Source organism: Canis lupus, chromosome 28 (assembly GCF_048164855.1).
Source record: "Canis lupus baileyi chromosome 28, mCanLup2.hap1, whole genome shotgun sequence".
Lineage (NCBI taxonomy): Eukaryota > Metazoa > Chordata > Mammalia > Carnivora > Canidae > Canis > Canis lupus.
Window position 1 is genome coordinate 14,126,948 of NC_132865.1, and position 13,431 is coordinate 14,140,378.

The 13,431-nt window shown below is 37.2% G+C and overlaps 1 long non-coding RNA gene across 11 annotated transcripts in view; it reads left to right on the forward strand.

Annotated features, from left to right (window-relative positions):
- Window positions 1–13,431, forward strand: part of LOC140620213 (uncharacterized) — a 179,580-nt gene that overhangs the window by 35,086 nt on the left and 131,063 nt on the right. For all 11 annotated transcript variants that reach the window (XR_012019971.1, XR_012019974.1, XR_012019972.1 and 8 more), the window contains one exon: window positions 6,359–6,596. This is a non-coding gene — a long non-coding RNA (uncharacterized lncRNA). Of the gene's footprint in view, window positions 1–6,358; window positions 6,597–13,431 lie in introns of those variants that run through there.

Genomic DNA, 13,431 nt, shown 5'->3' on the forward strand with positions numbered 1-13,431 from the left:
GCAAGTACAAGCAGGGGGTGGGGAGAGGGAGCAGCAGACTTCCCACCAAGCAGGGAGCCCAACATGGGGCTGGATCCCAGGACCCGGGGATCATGACCCGAGCCGAAGACGCTCAGCCAACTGAGCCACCAAGGCACCCCTCTTTCAGTCATTTGAAAGAGATCCTTGGTAAAAACGTTTTCTTCCTGAGACTTTTTAAAGCATAAATAGTGTAAATTTTCTCTCTTCAAAAAGTCCAGTAAATTCAAGTAGTTGATTTTAATCAGTTAAGGTTTTTTCTGCACCTAACAATCACTGGTCTAATCTTTGCTTTTCTGTACTTCTGTAAAATCGTAATTTAACTTTCTTTAACTCTTACTAGATGCTGTAGAGACCAAGATGAGTTCCCTATAGTAGGCCATGGCCCAACAGGAAACATGCATAAACAGTTATTTATAATTCAGTGTAGTCAAGCGAGGGAGTTATGCTCTCAAGAACTACTTCAACCAACTTGAGGGCATCAGAGTCAGTTTCCTACAGGAAGTGGCACATGAACTAGAACTTCAAGGGTGCATAGAACTAAACTGGGAGAAGTGGAAATAAAGGGCACAGCATGCACAAAGACAAGAAGCATTGAAACAAGAAGTATTTCACTGTGTTCCAGGCATCATAAGCAGTTCAGTGTCCCTGGAGCATAAATTTTGGAGGAGTGGAAACTATTGAGGCTCGAGAGGTAGTCAGGGCCAGATGCAGGAAAGGGAGCTTGTATCTTATTAGGGCGCTTGGATTTTATACTCTAGGCCATGGGGATCCACCAAAGGGTTTCATGGGAATTGTTAATAGTTAATCTCTCTGGGAATATATCCAAAGGAAGTAAAAACACTAACTTGAGAAGATATATGCACCCCCATGTTCGTAGCAGCATTATTTATAATAGCCAAGGCATAGAAACAATCTAAGTATCTATCAATAGATGAATGGATACAGATGTTGTCATGTATGTATATATCTATATCTATATAGACAAATATACGGACACACAATGGAATATTACTTAGCCATTAAAAAAAGAGAAAATCCTACCATTCGTGACAACATAGACAGACCTTGAAGGCACTATGCTAAGTGAAGTAAGACAGAAAGACAAATACTATATACACACTTGTATGTAGAATAGAAAAAACAAAACCCATATGAAGAGGTTAGACTTGTGGTTACAGAGGAGGAGGATGGGAGAGGAAGAAGGAATTGGAGGAAGGTGGTCAAAAGGTACAGACTTCCAGTTATAAGATAAATAGATGCAAAGGATACGATGTATAGCATGATGACCACAGCCAGCACTGCTGTGTGATAGATAAGGAAGTTGTTAAAAGAATAAAACCTAAGAGTTTTCTTTTTTCTTTTTTTATACTGTATTTATATGGAAGATGGATGTTATCTGAACGTATCATGGTAATCATTTCACAATGTATGTAAATCCAACCATCGTGCTTTATGCCTTAAATTTATACAGTTATGTATATCAATTATTTCTCAATAAGACTGGGGAAAAAATAGTTAATCTCCAAGAACATGTGAATTGAAAAATTTTATGTAAATTACTTTCCATTTTTACACTACTAGCAGTTGGAAGAGACATATCATGAACAAAAACTTCAAAAGATTTACAATTGGGCACTCTTAATTGTGTTTATTCCAAACACTTTCCACATCAAAACGGATGTTTAAAATGAATAAATTTGATATTGTGAAGTAGTCCATCTTTAGTCCTGATGTTTATTAAATAGAAAGATTCAAAAATCATCCAATTATTCTTGGAAAATGTGCATGAATGTGTGGTATTTGGAACTCTATTTTAGAACCCAAATGTCATAGACATCTGGACACAAAAATTATGCAAGAGAGACCTTTAGAAATGTGTTACTAATTATTGACTCTTCCCTGCAACAACACAACTGAGCCTTTGTTATACGCACTATGTGCAGTACTGCTATAGACTGTGGCTTTTTCACATTATGGTTTATTTTCATAAGATATTCCTTATAACTAGCATCACAAAACACTCCATGGAGTTAATAATAAAGATAGTAAGCCTCACAAACAAATGAATTATGTTAGCAGTGATGAACAGACTAAACAATAGCTTAGGAAAAATTGTATAAGGGAAGTAGAAGAAATATGATCAAGCTAGCTGAAAATATAGGCAACTAGGAAAATTCAGGGTGACTAGCTATAATGGAGAGGCCATGTGCAGTTGCAGAATCAGTAGAACTGGACTTATGACTTACCAAATATGTCTATTCATCTCTCTGTGCCCTAATTTATTATCCATAACAAAATGATAGTGCTTTGTAGTATTAAGGTCTTCTTCTATTGTAAAATATAGATTATAAGAGTTTAAAATACCATGGGTTCAACTACTATTAAGTACCTACTATATGCACTAGAAACAGTTCTCAGTGATAGCGTCTAAGAACCAGGCAAGATCTCGGTTCTTATAGAGCTTAAATTCTAGTAAAGAGGAAAGACAAGCTCTTTTTCCTCTAGTTGGGAAGAGCTATAAATAAAATAATTGTAGCTAGTAGCAGGAAAATAAGACAGGATCATATTCTAAAGAGGAACTGGGTGGTCTGGGGGAACATTACAGAGGCAAGCAGGGAATGGCTAAGACCTAAAGAAAGAAAAGCATCCAGATTTGTGAAATCCAAGAGCCAAGACATTCCTGCTGGAAGTTCCAGTGCCAAAGACCTGGGTAGAAAACAGACTAGACTTCCTTGAGAAACACAGAGAAGCCAGTGGGGTTGGAATATAGAAATGAATGGAAGGAGGACAAGAAAAAAGGTAAACTAAGTCATGTAGATCCTGACAGGCTATGGTAGGAAGTTTGAATTTTATTTTAAGTGCAATGGGCAGCACTAAGAGTAATTTAAGCTGGAAAGTATCATGATCTAATTTATTTAAAAATATCACGTTGGCCGCCGTGTTGGGGCTTCATTGCAGATGGCACAGTGAAAGCAAAGAAACCAATTTCAGAGGCTATTGTAAAATGCCGGGTAAGAGACAATGGTGACTTAGACTAGATGAAGAGAGAGAGGCCTGAAATATGTTGAGTGGTGATATATTGTTCTAAATCTTTGTATTTAAATGTCTTCAGTGTTAATGTGATATTTTAGAAGCTGGATCAGATTAACTCATAAATTTTGTAACCTTGATTTAAACTCAATGAAAAATGAAGGAGTTTAGCTAGGATAAGAGTAATGCCAAATAAATGTCATTTGCTCTGAAACTTTCTATACTGAATTTGGTGCCATATGTATTTGGGGATTTTCACCCAGGTTTGCAAATAAAGAAAAATGGGGAATTTAGAAAAATAAATCATATATCTTTATGATAATTTGACCAGCATGGATTCCAGTAGAATTATATATTATTAAATATATGAATTTATTATTTTATGAAGCATTGAAGTAGATATTTTCAAAGGATGGTCTCCTTACTTTGAATAATTCCCTCTAAGCCAGTTTGGCACAATTAAACAACTGGGACTATCCTTTAAAAATATATAAAATGTACCATTTCTGTTGCAGTTTCATTACATTTGTAAAGTAATACGGAAAAATAAACTGGCCAATAACAGTAGAAAATCAAGATGTGGGGATCCCTGGGTAGCTCAGCGGTTTGGTGCCTGCCTTTGGCCTTTGGGTGCGATCCTGGAGTCCCGGGATCAAGTCCCGCATCGGGCTCCCGGCATGGAGCCTGCTTCTCCCTCCTCCTGTGTCTCTGCCTCTCTCTCTCTCTCTGTCTATCATAAATAAATAAATAAATAAATAAATAAATAAATAAATAAATCTATCTTAAAAAAAAAAGAAAAAGAAAATCAAGATGTGTACTTAATTCTAAGAGAGCTAAGGAATAAAGGATGTTAAAATTACCTGCTTCTTATTTAAAGATATTAGCATGCTGTATCAAAATGTATAATATAAACATAGATACTTCTTAGGTTTACAAAATGTCATTTGTAGGCTGCTTACTTAAAACTTGGGAATAATTTTCCCATAGAAATAATATAACCTCCCAGGCCAGTCCAAAAAAATATGTTTAACCATTATATCACTATATAGTCAAGTATTAGTGAGTGGAACCATACGTTAAGGTTATAGGAAGCATAAGGGCCTCCTTATGTAAGAGGAATATGAAGAATAAAAATATTCCCATGCTTTCTCTGGATATAGGCATAACTCTGGAAAATTACCTTGCCATATAATAATTTTGGCAACTCTGCTCTGAAAGTACTGGCTCTGGGCAGTCCAGGTGGCTCAGTGGTTTAGCACCGCCTTCAGCCCAGGGCCTGATCCTGGGGACCGGGGATCAAGTCGAGTACCATGTCGGACTCCCTGCATAGAGCCTGCTTCTCCCTCTGCCTGTGTCTCTGCCTCTTTCTCTGTGTCTCTCATGAATAAATAAATAAAATCTTTAAAAAAGTCCTGGCTCTTATATTACTTGCACACCTACTAGTTAGTTGAACCCTATTTTGTATACTCCTCGAATTGCTCTTTTCCCTCAAATTATCTGCCTCCTCTACTCACCAAATTATTCTGGTTTTTCTTCAGTGTCATTTAAAAGTTAGGAAAGCAATCTGACTAAACAACATATTAATCTATAAATGACTGGTCAATAATTAAACTTCAGAACTATGTGTACCTCAAAAATGGATGCCTATTAGCCTGACCGAATTCCTAACATAAATTCAGGCATTCTGGTAAAGTAAAAGGATTTTACACAATATGGGATAGCATATATTAAAGAGAAAAAGAATGGAGCTGCATAATTTTTCCTACTTTCTTTACTTCTAGAGTCTCAGCTCCATGTACAAATTCCTTGATGTATTTTTAACCAAGTTGGCCTTTATTACAGTTCTTTGAGTGAGTAATGCCGTTTACAGAAGAAATTGATATATCTCTACTTTTCTCAGCCATATATCAATAATCCATCCCATTAGAACATAGTCCTGTTGAGCTTTTTCCCCCAACCAGGGCTAAGTACCAATCCTTCACTCATCTAAGAGCTTTTCCCCTCCACTGAAATGGTTCTTGAAGTCTTTCACATTTTCTATAAAGTTTTCCTAGGCAGGTCAGAGAACAGAGAACAGTAATTGCATACATGGTGTCACTCCGTCTGGAGCTGAAGACACCTACATCTTTGCCTCCTGTTTGGTGAGACATAGTAGAAAGACCAGTTTTTGTATTGGTGCTGTTACTAAGCTTAAGCAAATCATTTCCATTTTGTGTGTCTGTTTCCTTATCCAACTGGAAGATGGACATGTGTGTATAGGGAGTTGTAAGGGGTATGTAATACCTGGTCATCTTCTCTACCAAATTGATGCCCAGATCAAATAAGATGATTTATGTGAAAACTCTTTGAATAAATAGAAAGCACTGTATTTTAAAACACAGCTATTTGTTGAGCTCTCACTATGTCCAGGTAGTATTCAGTATTTCTCTATGCTTTATATCATTTAATCCACAAACAAGAAGGTATTAGTAATTCCATTTTACAGAGGAAGAAATGGAGGCTTAGATCAGTTAAATGCCAAAAGTCCAAAGGATGTGGTCAGATCACTATAGTCATATGGCATGTCAGTGGTAGAGCTGGGCTGTGAACCCAGGCCTGTCAGGCTCCAGTGCCTGTCCCTTCACACTGGATTATACTGCGACCCATTCTACATATGTTAAGTCAGTATGAGCTGCCTCATTTATTTTTATGAACCCTACATACACTTATCCCTAAAACATACACTCTAAATCCAATTTATTAATTTTATGGTGACTTATTCTACCAATTTTGCTGTTCATGTGTTACATGTTAATGTTCTCTGTAAAATCATAGACTTCTTTAAGGTCCATTTTCTCTAGCGTTCTTTATGTAGTTCTTAACACAGATGTATAAGCAATCTTTCTAAGTATTTTATGATGAGGAGGAGGAAGAATCAAGAATCTAGGTTGGGGGAGGGTGAATGAATCTATTGAAAAGGGTTCACAAAACAAATACTCCTCACAGGAACAGCTGAAAGTTTTAATATTTCTAAGTGGCCAGCTATAGTATAGTTAAGCACCAAAATATGCTAATATTGTATAAAGATAATTTTAAAAATTGTGTGTGGGTAGTGAGTTGTGAGTCACATACTGAAAGAGGCTTAGCTTTTTTTTTTTTTGTATTATATAAATAATTGGAATCACATTTCAGAAAAGCGTCCAAAATAGAGCAACTAGGATTAAAACTTAAAAAAAATACACTAAATCATTTCTTTTTTCTTAGAAGCTGGCATTGATTTATATCTATATAGTAGATCAAAACCAAGTATATTTTATCTGTTATACAGGTGTGAAACATAATGCAGATAATACACAAGTTATGCCCCTCAAGGCCATGAATAATTGTGGCCAACCTTGGACAAGAAGTCAGGCATCCCAAGAGTGGAATTAAAAAAAAAAAGTGAAGTCAAGTCCTGAACTACACAGAGAATACCTGTACACACACTCTCTTCTGAGCCTCTGTGACCACGGAAAACCACGGGGGAGATGATGTGAACAGAGAGCCTCTCTTTCTAGCCTCTGGCAGTGAGTAATTCTACCCAATATAACTTTATGAAGGTCACCTCCCATCTTCTGCTTTTGAATAGAGGCAGAAAGAGAAATGTTTTGAAGGGTCAGTATGTGAAAGATTCAGCTCTTCATGTTTAATTTTGACTCTTCTTTAAAACGTCATCTTGGGACTGTAGTTGTCAAGACTATCATGTGTCAGGTATAGTCAATATCGAGGGAACTACCGTTAGGTACTTCGAGAATGCTATTGCCTAGGAACAAAAATCAAAAAGTATAAAAATATGGAGGATAGGGATCCCTGGGTGGCGCAGCGGTTTGGTGCCTGCCTTTGGCCCAGGGCGTGATCCTGGAGACCCGGGATCGAGTCCCACGTCGGGCTCCCAGTGCATGGAGCCTGCTTCTCCCTCTGCCTGTGTCTCTGCCTCTCTCTCTCTCTGTGTGACTATCATAAGTAAATAAAAATTAAAAAAAAAATATGGAGGATAAAACCTGTCTTCTATAGATGAAACAGATCGTAATTGAATCCCTGAGAAAACTGCAACCAGCCAAGTCTTAATAAGGGTGTTCGCCTTACTCCTCAATCTACCTGTAAGGTGACTGAGAGGAAGTGAAAATCATAACTTGGCCAGGACAAAAGGCCAAGTAGCGAACGTCAAGAGTAAGAGGGGTGAGTTCTGAGGTCACTGTTTACTATGCACTGTCTAAACAAAACAAAATAAAACAAAACAAGTCAAAATTGTTAGCAGACTGCAAGAATCTAGGCAGTGGGAAAGACCAAACCATCTCCCCAAACAGACAGTAGGTAGTTTCTCCTACACTGGTCAGGAAAAAGTCATTTACCCTACCAGACACAGGGTGTCCAGGTCCTGATGAATAATTGTACTCTGTTACAGTGAAGTCAGGGATATTTCATCTGACTTTTTTTTTTCTTTTGGTGTGGAAGAAATGTCTTATAAGACTGGCCAGTTTCCCTTTGCTGTGAGTCCACACTCAACAAGTGGCACTCTGATTTCTAATTTTACCTCCTGTTTAAGGCAGGAGTACATAGGAATAGCAGGGTATCTAAACATGTCTATATCTTTTATTGTTAATACATTTGCATTTTGTTTTATATCTCAAGCTTTTATGGCCGTTGAGAGTCATAGCTATACCTAATAATTTAGTCAATTCACGTTCATTTTCAAAGTCAGATTTCTTAGACACAGCTAGACGTATCTGGACTAAAATCTAAAACACGTGATCAGAGCAGACTAAGGCAAGTAAGTTGGTCAGCTAGCTTTTCTCTATGATTACTTTATGCTATAACTCCAACAATAGGAAGAAGATTTTTGTGGTAAATGAAACAATCTTTTGTACTTCATGACTGAAGACAAAGAATGAGCAAATGCTATAGGTGACAGAGGCAATAAAGCTGTTTCAACTCCAGGCATCCATCTGGCTTTTGAAAACATTTGCATGTGGGGTGCCTGGGTGGCTTAGACAGTTAAGTGTCTGCCTTCAGCTCAGGTCATAATCCCAGGATCCTGGGATGGAACCCTGCATTGCGGGGGAGGGTCTCTGCTCATCAGGGAGCTTGCTTTTCCCTTTTCCTCAGCTTGCCACTCTGCCTACTTGGGCTTTGTCTCTCTGTCAAATAAGTAAAGTCTTTTTTAAAAAATTGCATGAAAGTTAAAAAATTTTCAAGTTGTCTGCATTCCCAATATCATTTAACATAGCTAAAGACTATTAGACAATATTGAAGGATGCAATCAATCTTTAAATTATGTGTCCTAAAAAAAAAAAATTATGTGTCCTATTTCATGTTAGACATTTTGTACAATGTCTGGAAATCCAAACTGAACAAGGCATACAAATAAATAAAATGATCAGTGATAAATTGTGAGAGCATGTACAAGGTGTAGTGATGGCAAGAGAAAGAGAAGTCCCAGCTCTTGGGGCTAAGAAAGCTCCCCTTGAGCTAGGTTTTGAAAGAAATGCAATGTACTGCTCTCTTGGCCTAGGAGGAGAAAGGGAATTCCACGTAGAGGAAATAGCTGGGAACCAAAGCCTGGAAATTATGAAACAGATTGGTTTGCACAGCACATTGCTGGAATATTGTTTAAGCAATGGGAAGAGGTAGAAGGCATGCCTGTTAATGCTTGATCAATAGGGGGTTGGAGGGGATGTTTGTTGATACTGAAAATAGGGAAACAGCATGACATAAAGAAAAGTATAGTTGTCATGACAAAAAGGCAAAAGTGAGCAGGAGAGAGGAGAGCAACAAAAAGAGTGTAGGTCCTGAATTGAGGCAGTTGTAATGAGACTAAAAAAGAAAAGGCAGGTTTGAGAATGGTTTGGCAGCTAGAATCGGTAGGGCTTGGTGACAGATTGTATTTGGGGGCGAGAGAGGGAGGAACTAGCATAACGCCCAAATTACTGGCTTTGGAACATAGGGATCTTTTATTATATCTTTCTCTAAACCATTATACATTATTCATTGTGAGATTGAAGATGTGCCTTAGTCGGAAACATCATTCATTTCCGACTAAGGGAATCCCTAGATTAGAAATCAACCCCACCTACTCCCATCTATGCTTTTCCTGTCCATTTTGTGCTTTTCTCAGGAAACTATGAGATCTGGCTCCAGGGGAATAAAACAAAAACAAAAACAACATGTATAACTAAAACAGACCTATTGTCCTAGAGAAAGAAATATGAAAGCCAGAAGATACAATTAAACACATTTGGAATGCTTAGAACTAAGTGTCCATGGCTTTATCACAGACTGTAGCTGTACTCTGTGTGTACAGCTCTGCCTGGGTTTCATTAAGCATAGAAACTGGCTTTCAATAGCAAAAATGTAAAACCTTGTTCAAGTTACAGGATAACCAGAGACTTGTGCTTGAAAATTTAGATATATGTTAACAAAATTCCATCTTGACTTTTTTCTATTGGATAAAAATAATAAAGCAAATATATAATATTCTAAATATGTATTGCATTCTCATATTAAGGATGTTTGAGGGTTAAAAGGTTTACAGGGATATCATTTCTCAGATTTTGCTCAGAGTGTCATATTGCTTCATATCTTGTCTCTGTGTGGCCATTAGGGAGGCATTCTAGTGTCATGGTTGGTAAACTAAGCCCTGGAGTTAGATTGCCCCAATTCAAACACTGGGTCTGTCACTTATGCCTTTGGGCACTTCATCAGTTGCCTCTATTATCTTCTCTCTCTCTCTCTCTCTCTCTCTCTCTCTCTCACACACACAAACACACAACTAATAATGTCAACATGATCCCTGGGTAGAGCCCAGTTCCAATAGAAATATTAGACCGGATTTGACTTCAAGAAATATATGATCTAATTCAGTGGTTCTCAAGCTTTATTGGGCATTTGAATTACCTGGAGGGCTTGTTAAGACACAGATTGCTGGACTCATCCCCACATTTTTTAATTTAGTAGATCTGGGATGGGGATCAAAAGTTTGCATTTCTAGCAAATTCCAGGTGATGGTCTGGGGCCCATGTTTTGAGAAATACTGATCTAATTGAAAAGAGAATTCTTTTTTTTAAAAAAAAGAAGAAAATCATAATAGTACTTAGAAAACATGAGTATATAGTTTGTCATGATACTGTTTAGGAAGCTAGACTATAGATACTGGGAAATCCAATGGCTGATGAACCATTCATTTAAGTGGGAATCACTAACTTTGTTTTATTAGTAGGATGACCTTGAGTTTCGACCACTGTAGGAATTCATTCACATAATTAGAGTGTGCATTAGCCCCCAACTCAGAGAAACCAATTAATTCAACTCACCTTTTCCAGTATTTCAGGGTTTTATGCTTGAACCTGAACCAGACCAAAGTATGAACCACTAACTGGATGTACCAGACTAATTTGTTGAACTTCAGAACTAAATTAAATCCCAGATACCCTTAAACCTTTTCCTCAATTCTGAACCAAATGAAAGAGATTTGTTTGTTTAACAAAAAAAAAAAAAAAAAAAAAAAAAAATTGAGCTGGTTCAAATTAGAAACAAAACTTTTAGTTTTTTTAAAACAATTGAAATCAAAGAGTATATTTCCTAACACACCAATTCATTAAAAGTGAAATGAAACAAAACAAAATGTTGTTTAAGATACTCCTATACTACATAATAAGTAGTTGACTGAAATGCTAAAATAGTAAATCCTGCTAAGAGTCTGGGTCCCAGCAAGAAAGAGCATTCCACTCACAGGGTTCAAATCAAAACACTTTAATGAAAGACTCCTTACAGTGATGTGGGAAGGGATTTAAGGAAACAAAAGAGGGATGTTGGAGTATCAGAAGACTGGCAACAGCAGAAAATCATGACCAAGGGGTCTAAGAGGCTGAAGAAGAACATGGCCTTTACTCAGCCCAGTGAGAAGAGGAGGCATGGAAAAGAGGCTGTCAGGCTGGAGACTTAGGCCTGGAGAATGCCTCCCCTCCCACCTCTGTGTACCACAACATACACAAAATAGAGTTGCTAAATCAAGAAGGAAATGGAGAAGAAATACCTCAGCCTTTCCCTCTTCCCAGCCTCTGATCACTTCCTGATGCCTCTCCCTGTCTGAACTGAAAATCTGGTGTCAGTGGAGTCCAGTGGAGCCCCGGTGACTGATCTGCAGGGGTCTGCTTTCTGACAGGGCAGGGCAAGTGGTGGAGGGCAAATGGAGATTGACCAGCACAATCTCCCTTTTTACTAAGTTAATGCTAGACGTTAGATGAAGTATTAGTAACTGAGTTAATGTATGTAAAATTCTTAGAAAAGTCCCTGGCAATAAAGAAGCACCATACTCTCAAAGTTAGCTATTATTGTTGCTACAGGCTGCCACTGTTTTGTGGATAAGGAAACGAAGGCTCATGGTCTTTAAGCAACTTCTCGTTGGTTAGCACTAGTGACAGAGCCCATGCTCAAATCCAGGTTTTCAGATTCTAATTTTGTATAAATTCTGCTATGAAAAATGACTACCGTAACATACAAGGTAATGTGTTGCATGCATAATTAATTTTATAATTTCTTGCAGAAAAAAAAGCATCTTTACTCTCTGGACCTGACTAAAGAAATCTGAAACCAGATTAATACCTTATATAAAAAAAATAAAATAAAATGAACTTTATTTCAAAGATATTTCTGCACATATAATAATAGTTGAAGTAATAGTAATGATGATATTAGTAGTAATAGTAATAGCTGTTAACATTTTTGAATGTTTATTTTATGTCTGGTACTATGCTATATTTCATGTCTTATACTAATATAACCACAGTATAGTTTTTTTAGTATATTGACACACAATGTTACTCTAGTTTCAGGTGTATTATACTATGCTCACCGCAAGTAGAGCTATCATCTGTCACCATACGATGCTATTACAATACTACGGACTATATTCCCTATGCTGTACCTTTTATCCTTGTGACCTATTCATTCCATAACTGGAAGCCTGTGTATCTCACTTCCTTTTACCCATTTTGCCCATTCCCCTCCCCCCATGTCACCCATTTTTGATTTCCTGTTTTTCTTTATTTTTTTTTCAACTTGGAAATCATCCACTTGGAGGATTTTGCAATTGGTGAGTTAAATATGTTTTATCTGAGTCTGCTGGCCCTTGACTGACCATTTAAGGTTTTATAAAATCATTTTAAATGTAAAAAAAAAAACAAACCCTCCCAGATAACAATATATTTTTTCCCTATAACTGTTGGGAAACGTGTTTATCCCATTATCTTGCCATGATACAACATTAGCCCTAAGGTCAGAGGCATGAGTTGGCCATGCATTCAGTATTTGATTACATGAAATAAGACATCTTGAAAATAAACATAGCTAGCTTATTTGTGTCAAGTCAGCTCTTTTGGCAACAGATTTTAAACAATGAGATAACCATTTACCCTTAGGTCTTTGCATTTTAGATTTTTGGAGTTTCAATTCATAGAAGGTATAATCAGCAAGCTGAAAAGTAACATGTACATTTTCAGTCAGCTAAAGAAACAAACAAGAAATGTTTTTTTTTCCCCCTGTGGGGATGTTTTCTACCCTGTCACACTATCTGTCAATTTTTCTCTGATGATGGAGCAGTTATCAGACAAGGGCACTCTAACCAGTGCCTCATCATGAAATTTCAGTTCTTTCTTGGCAGTCAAGTTTCAGAGTTGTCACTAAGAGTCTGTGTAGCAGTAGCATTAGAGAGATGGCTCTATTTTGAAAATCAACCGCATGAAAGAAAACAATCTTAGATGTATGCCCTGTGCTTCACTTCCTGTTTTGTCATCTACTTACAGCACGGGTTGGCCCAAAAGAAATTACCTAGTTATAGTATAAGCCGAACCATATGAAAGTCCAATATTTGGCCAATAATTGATTGCTAAATGCCAATTTGATATCAGACGGCAGTGTCTTATGTTTGTCCTAATAGTTCTGATACTGATTGAAGCAGTCCATGCCCATGGAACAGTGACATTTCATTTGCAGCCTCTTATAAAATTCACACTGTTGGTAAACATATTGTCTTTGCACATTCAACAAATGAGGGTCACTTTTAATTTGTTCCCCTGAAATCTTTTGTTGAGGATTTCAGGCAAATATGAACATCCAAGAAATCTGTGCAATTTTAAGGTGTCTCTAAAGGGTTTATATGTGTAAAGTGTCTGACCAAATTCCTGGCATATGATAGGTGCTCAGAATAATTGAGTCATTAGGTCACTAGTCTATCTAATGGTAATATAGTAGCATACTGTGTGATGTGGTCTTTACTTGTGACACAATGCTGTTACATGCATGATTTTATTTAGGGTCAATTTTCCCTAAAAACCTATTACTAAGACAGTCAACTGACACATCAGA